Source organism: Penaeus japonicus, unplaced genomic scaffold (genome assembly GCF_977035675.1).
Source record: "Penaeus japonicus unplaced genomic scaffold, GWHDUDI00000001_assembly GWHDUDI00000040, whole genome shotgun sequence".
In the NCBI taxonomy this organism is placed as follows: Eukaryota; Metazoa; Arthropoda; class Malacostraca; order Decapoda; family Penaeidae; genus Penaeus; species Penaeus japonicus.
In genome coordinates, this window is record NW_028234442.1 from 13443349 (window position 1) to 13450848 (window position 7500).

At 38.9% G+C, this 7500-nt stretch overlaps 1 protein-coding gene and 1 long non-coding RNA gene across 6 annotated transcripts in view; one reads left to right on the forward strand and one right to left on the reverse strand.

Annotated features, from left to right (window-relative positions):
• LOC122262358 (ATP-binding cassette sub-family C member 3) overlaps window positions 1-189 on the reverse strand; it is a 25413-nt gene extending 25224 nt beyond the window's left edge. Inside the window, exon 1 of one of the 3 annotated variants that reach the window (XM_043030367.2) lies at window positions 128-189. The gene's annotated coding sequence lies outside the window, so the exon portion shown is untranslated. The other 2 variants (XM_043030368.2, XM_086534096.1) reach the window with 2 other exon arrangements.
• A 725-nt stretch (window positions 190-914) lies between these two features.
• Window positions 915-3435, forward strand: LOC147466902 (uncharacterized). Of its 3 annotated transcripts, none has more exons than XR_015190749.1 (3): window positions 915-1152; window positions 1930-2186; window positions 2690-3435. It is a non-coding gene; the product is annotated as an uncharacterized LOC147466902 (long non-coding RNA). The 3 variants fall into 3 exon arrangements; XR_015190750.1 differs by having other exon boundaries at window positions 1985-2186; XR_015190751.1 differs by having other exon boundaries at window positions 915-1096.
• The last annotated feature ends 4065 nt before the right edge of the window (window positions 3436-7500 follow it).

A 7500-nucleotide genomic window follows, 5' to 3' on the forward strand; every position in this document is an offset into this window, starting at 1 on the left:
CACTTAATAATTTCACTTTCAGCGTCACTACATAATACTTATGTCAGCGATTTCTCCTATAACTCTATTACTTCCAGATTCGAATGTGTCTCACATATTCGTCAACAGTAACGCCATAACGTAATACTTTCTGCCTCTTCTATTAATCAACACGATATTTACACACTCTACTCCTATCGTCAAGCGACTGCTGAACTAAACGTACTAATACATTTCCATCCATTAATGCACACATGGCAACCGTGTCCTTTGTTTACATATCAAGCCAACGTGAGCATTTCTTCGGCAAGGACACGACTCGGCAGAACTACTACTGGTGTTGTCTTTACCTTCTGTCTTTCATTTTTGTTGCAAGTTTGTTTTTGAAAGCAAAACTGTTTTGCTAAATTCTTTGCTGTAAGTTATCAATCATCGTCTCGTAAGATATTGATACTGTTTGCGGAGGCAGAAGAGCTTGGTAATGATAATAGTTAAAATGATTATATAACTGATATTGATTATACTAATTGTATTAACGACAGTAATAATGATGATAGTGAGTATGATGGTGATGATGACGATGACAATAATACTGATGATAATAATAATTATAGGAGCAGGAACAAGAACGATATTGATAATAACAACAAGAATGATAATAATAATGGTAATGATAAGTGATGATAATAAAGATAATAGTAATAGTGATAATGAAAGTGGCAATACTGATAATTACAAGGATGGTGATGATAATAATGATAATAATAAAAGTAATAATGATGATGACGATTGTCATTATAACAAAAATGATAACGATGGTGATGATAATGATGTAACAGTTGTTTTAGAGCCATGGCTGATGCAGCGGGATAGGATGACTAATACACTGTGCTGCACGCACTTCAGGTTATTCAAATAGACTACATTGTCACTGTAAGAATCAATCACTTGAAACTGAAGTACAATACAATCAGTGGTTCTTTCCTAGCATAGATATAATCCTCATATCTATAAAGATAAACATATTACTTGTACACTGTCATTTGAGTAACAAGGATTATACATACAGTGAGCGGAGCGAGTCGTCTCTCCCCAATGACTACGTGTCGTCACGAAGGTGTCTGCCGTGACTGCCGTGTGCGTGTCTAGAGAACAAGTGTCTGTGTCTATATTGTAAGGGCCTTGTTATTTACTAGAGTGTATTTTTAGTTGTTTATAATCACGGTCGGGCCACATGGCGGCCTCTCCTGGCCTATGCTATCGTTGCAGCGGTGTCAGCGCCGGGGATGACAGCCGCGAGGTCATGGTCGGGCCACATGGGGGCCTCTCCGGATAACAACAATTAAAATTATAATAGTAATAGTAATTTGTGAAATTAATATTGATGATGATAATGATAGTAATAATAATGATAACGATAATAAGACTAATAATGATAATGATAGCAATGATGATACAAATTATGATAATAACGATAATAAGACTAATAATGATAATGATAGCAATGATGATACAAATTATGATAATAACGATGAAGATGGTAATTATAATGATCATGATAAAAATGTTTGTAATGACAATAGTAGTAGAAGTAATGATAGATATGATGATATTGATGAAAATGAAAATAATGATAGCAGCAATGATAGTGATAATAATGATAATGTTAATGATAGTATCAGTGACAGTTGTAGAAATGATAATGATGATTATAATAATGATACTGCTAGTAATATTCATGATACTAACACTACTAATAACAATTGATAATACTAATAGTAACAATAACAATGATATTGACATGGATAACAATAATGATGATAATGATATAATGATAATAATAGTGATACTAATGAAAATAATAAAGATAATGATAATAATAATAATATTGATAATAACACAAATAGTAATGATGATCATAATGCTAATAATGACAATTCTGATAACAAGGATAAAGATAAACAACAATGCTGCAATGGACAGACACTGTTAACACCACCCACAGGGTACCCTTAACAGCTACCATCATAAGCCCGCGCAGCCAGACCGCGCACGTCAAGGCCGGAGTCGAACTGCGAGCTCCGAGGGTCATACACAAAAGTTTGAACCGCCCTCGCGTGACGTCACAGCACCTCGTAACTTAAGGGCTCCCGAACTCTCGTCGGTATGAACCCAGAAATATGTCGTGCTAGTTCCGACTTGTGCAAGTGAGATGTGTATAGATAATGTTTTATTGGTCAGACACAGTAGCATATCAATATATTGCTTCTGTGTGTCATAAATACTTTCATTCTCTCCAGCCAATTGATAAAAATAAGATAACAAGCAATTATACGACAGCATATAATGCGATAAAATATAAAGATAATTAGAGAGAGGGAGAGAGAAAGCTTGCGTGTGCAGATTTCAAACTAATGATTGCATGATGTACATTAATACACTCTCACTCATTCTCTCTCTCAATATATATATATATATATATATATATATATATATATATATATATATATATATATGTGTGTGTGTGTGTGTGTGTGTGTGTGTGTCTGTGTGTGTGTGTGTGTATATATATATATATATATATATATATATATATATATATATATATATATATATATATATGTATGTATGTATCTGTCTATCTATCTATCCATCCAAATATCTATCTATATCTAATAATCTATTTCTTTCCCTCTCCCTTTCTCGCTAGCTCGCTCGCTCGCTCCTCCTTCTAATGACCGTGACCTCTAATTGGCAATTACGTCTAAAAGGCTGACTGTTCATTGGTCAATTCGAATTGGTCCTGCCGTCTGATGACAACCCATCGAAGTACGGTTATGATGTTTACTTTCGGTTACGAGGTGCCTACGATATTGTATTTCTTCTCTGAATATGGGAGATTTACGACCTCGTAAGGACATCGTACCTTGTGAGAGTGTAACCTGTGTCCTAAACTGCGAGAGTTTTGAGTATCCGGCCCCAGGACAGAGAAACACTGCATCGCTGTAAGCTAAACAAATGTGATCTGCATTACTTGTGCAATCACTTAGTACTGTATTATACGATTACGGTTCTTAGTATTAAATTATGTTATGTGACAGGAATCGCCGATACTAATTGTGAACATTGTAATTTTACTAGTTATATTTCCAGGGTCCGGATACTCAAAAGTCTCGCATTTAAGACCTCGCAACGGGTTATACTCTCGCAAGGTACGATCTCCCTACAAGGTCGCAAATGTTCCATACTCAGAGAAAAAATAAAATATCGTAACCGAAAGAAAACATCATAACTGTAGTTCGATGGGACGCCCTCAGATGGCAGGACCAATTCGAATTGACTTATCAACAGTCAGACCATGCACATAGATGTATATGTATGTTTATATGTATATATGTATAAATATATAGACTTAAACATATATGTATATATATATATTGTCATGCCAGTGGGTCTTTGTCTCTGTGTAAACATGTGTCAACAGGATAACATGATGTAAGAGTCGGGGCAAGAGGAGCAGAGGGACAAAGCCAGGACAGATGCAGTTTGGTGCACCTGCTGTGAAGACCTCGCGTGTGCCTCTTGTGACCTGAGATTAGTGTACTTGTGAAGAACTAGTGTAAATAAAGGATAGACGTGTTATTGTGTGTTTACTTTGTGCCCTCCCTCGCCTTGTGGTGTTCCCCTCGTGGTGTTTGGTGCCTCTTGGAGCTGTTCTGTGTTCACGATCCTGTGGTTAGCATGCCCTCTGCCTAGCCTGCCTGGTGTTGGTGGCATATAGGCGGGAGTCGGCCGGTGTAACAATATATATATATATATATATATATATATATATATATATATATATATATATATATATATATATATGTTGTCTATGACAAGACACCTTCATTTCCCAAAGCTCTATCGTGTATTCAATATGCATTGACGTTAACTCCATAGTTAACAAGCAAGCGCATTCTACACAGTCCTATAATTGCTTGTTATCTTCATTTTATTAAGTGGCTGGGGAGAATGGAGGTATTTGTGATAGACAGATGCAATATAAATTGATATGACGCCTAATACTGTGTCTGGGACGGTCAATAAACCATAATCTATACATATCTCGCTTGCACTAGTCGGAACTAGCACAACTTACTTCCGGGTTCACACTGGTACGAGGTGCTGTGACTTCATGCGAGGATGATTAAAAGTTTTGAGTATGACCCTCGAAGCTCGCAGTTCAACTTAAGACATGCGCGGTCTGGCTGCGCGGGCTTATGATATCGTAAGCTGTTTTAAGGATCCAGCCCCAGGTTTGATCTCTCTTGATGACTGTCTAGTTAAAAAATTACTATCAGTAAGGAACTCACCAAGGAGTTGTCAGACTCTGAAATGTATAATGCTACCCACACGGGCATCAGACACTGAGACTGTCTATGCTGACATCATGGATGACACAGATGTAATGAACTCACAATGGCTCCTAATCTAAGCAGTGGAATGTTAATGGCTTTTTCATAAGGAATGCCCATCTCCCCACGATTGTGCGACCTGCGAACATTGACACTGTCATGCTCAGGAGACTTTAATAGGGGATACTCTTCGTTTCTACGGATGTTATCCATTTGTGCTGCCGAGTACACAAGGCACCAGAGGTTTGTTTACAGTGATCATTAAGATCTGGTGATTTCTCACTTAATGATAATGAGAATGTACTTGAGGCCAGACTGGTTGATGCCATAGATGAGGCAGCCTCACAGACCATTTCCAAAACTCGTCTGTGGTCCAGGAGTTTGAAAGACGCCTGGTAATACAATTATGAGAGTATAGAAGTCAGCCACAGAATCAATTTGTGCAAAAGACACTTCCACAGACAGAGAACCCCTGAAAACCTTGCTATTTTGAGAGAGGTCCTCAGGGATACTCACGAGACTGTTAAGATGGGTAAAGCAGGAAAGTAGTCCTTTGACCACCAATCCTCCCTATCAAACCTGGGAACTATATCAGATGAGCCACAAATTGCTCAGCCCCCAGATAAACCTCAGTCTGAGGCAAAGAGAGTTCTGCTAGAACAGGTAGCGTTGGTCTACCAGCAGAGTCGAGGGCATGCCAAGAGATAATACTTCCAGGCAGGCATGCCATCATCAGAGAAAGGGTGGTCGAGCCTGATGGTTCAGTTCCCTTTTTTCTTTTTTTCTTTGTTTTTTTTCTTTTTTTAGGAAATTAAGGGGAACATACTAGACCAGTTCTTGGTCTGTCCCAGGTTGTGAGGTTGCACTTCTGCATTTCGTCAACAAGTCCTGGAAGATTTCTTTGCTACCACAGTGCTAGAAGAGAGCTGCTGTAGTTCCCATACCTAAACCTAAGGAGTCGGGAGAGTATTGTCCCATTTCTCTCCTCAGCTGCCAGGGAAAGACAGTGGAGAGATTGGTACTAAACTGAATCCAATGGAAACTGGGGTCCTCACATGAACACCTACATGGGTTCACAAGGGTCACGAGCACAGCTCACAGCATGAGCACCCTACTGAGCACTGTTAGCAACACCAGATGTGTCGTATTACTGGACCTGGAAAAGGTTTTTGAATTAGCGAGTCCGTTTGCTATTCAGGAAATCCTGATCCAAAAGGGAATCAAAGGCAGACTGTTAGCTTGGATAGGCGACTATTTTCGGAACAGAACTGCCAGTGTGAAGTTCCAAGGTCACCTTTCCATGCACTTGCTCCTGGAGAATTGCACTCCACAAGGGGGGCTCTTGGCTTGGCACTGTTAAACATTTTAGACATTCTACTCCCAAAAGAGTGCAAGATCATTTCTTATGCATATGATCTTGCAATTAGCTGCTGGGAGGAAGAATGAGAATGTAATAAGAAAGGCCCAGCATTGTCTGCCCCTAATGTCTGAGGAATGCTGCAGAGTCGGCTTTAAAATCTCAGCAGCTAAATCGAAGGCAGTGGCTCCAAAACGCAATGTCTAGGACGAAAGGCTGCGAGTCCAGGGGCTAGAACTAGAGTGGGTTCCTGTCTTTCAATACCCAGGGGTATGGGTTAACAGGAACCTCACTTTCCACTCTGAGGTTAAATATCTCATAGACCGGACCAAGTTAAGTCCCTCTACCATGAGAGCTTTGTCAGGGCGACGCCTAGGTGCTGGGCACCATGTACTAATACCATTCTATGTGCACGCTGTCCGACCCACTGTGGACTACTCCTCCGTCGCCCTGATCACGGTCAAGCCTGGTCTTAGGAAAGGGCTTGATATCATGCAAAATGCGGCTGCCAGGAATCGATCAAATGGCAGCCCAATTTCTTGCCGAGGTCATACAATCTCCACCGGACTCGCAGATAAGACAGAAGGTGTGCACAAGACTTGCAGAGAACCATGAGCTCTTTGCAAACAACTGGTTATCTCACACAGCCAGGGTGTTGATATGCTTTGGGTTCAAGGAGACACTATTGGTCACGGTCATGGACTCCCCCCACCCAGACTATGTCGCCCTCCGCCGTGGACATATACACATACCCCTCTCTCTCTCACTCTCTTAATATATATATATATATATATATATATATATATATATATATATATATATATATATATATATATAATATATTATATATAATTAATATATGTATATATATACAAATGTATATATTTGTATATGTATGTATATATATATATATATATATATATATATATATATATATATATATGTATGTATGTATGTATGTATATATAGATTTATATATTTGTGTATATATATATATATATATATATATATATATATATATATATATTATGATGGGTATATGTCCCTGCTACTACCTTGATAATTGTGATGGTATAAATATCCCAAATACTGACACTAATTTGTGTGATAGGCAAAATGGGTCCCGTCTCTGGCACCCGAATATGTGGCGAGCAGAGTTTGTTCTAATTACCCACACATAATAAATAAAGGGTGATGTGAAACACGGTAGCTAAAAACATTAACAACATATCATAACTCAAGATTTATATATAGAACATTATTTACAGTAAGGGGCACAATATAAACACGCAAAGGGGAAGCTAAGCCTATCGCAAAGCTAATAATACCTGAGCTATAGTTATATCGAGAACACAAAGGAAACACTGACAATGCACAGTATATGAATAAAATCACTAAGGCACTAGACACTGTCTACCTGGAATCCTCGAGGAGGAGTCGAAGAGAGGGGAGGACTTCTCGACTTGAAGGCTAATTGTATTGTTTTGAATCTATCTATGACCTATTTTGAGCAGAGATACTGGGTCAGTACGAGGGCAAAGATGACCGGTTCTCATTGGGCGGCGTGCTGCTCGGCACGGCCTGTGATTGGCAGACGGGGATTAGCGCATGCTTCGAAGCCACGCCTTCCAGGGTAGGCACTCAGAGGTTGTCCTGCAATTTGGGGACGTTGGAAGGGTCAGATGTGAGGTACAGAGACATCGTATCTGATATTAACTATAAATATTTCATTATTCCTTCTATACGAATTTTGAGTCTTTTCATATA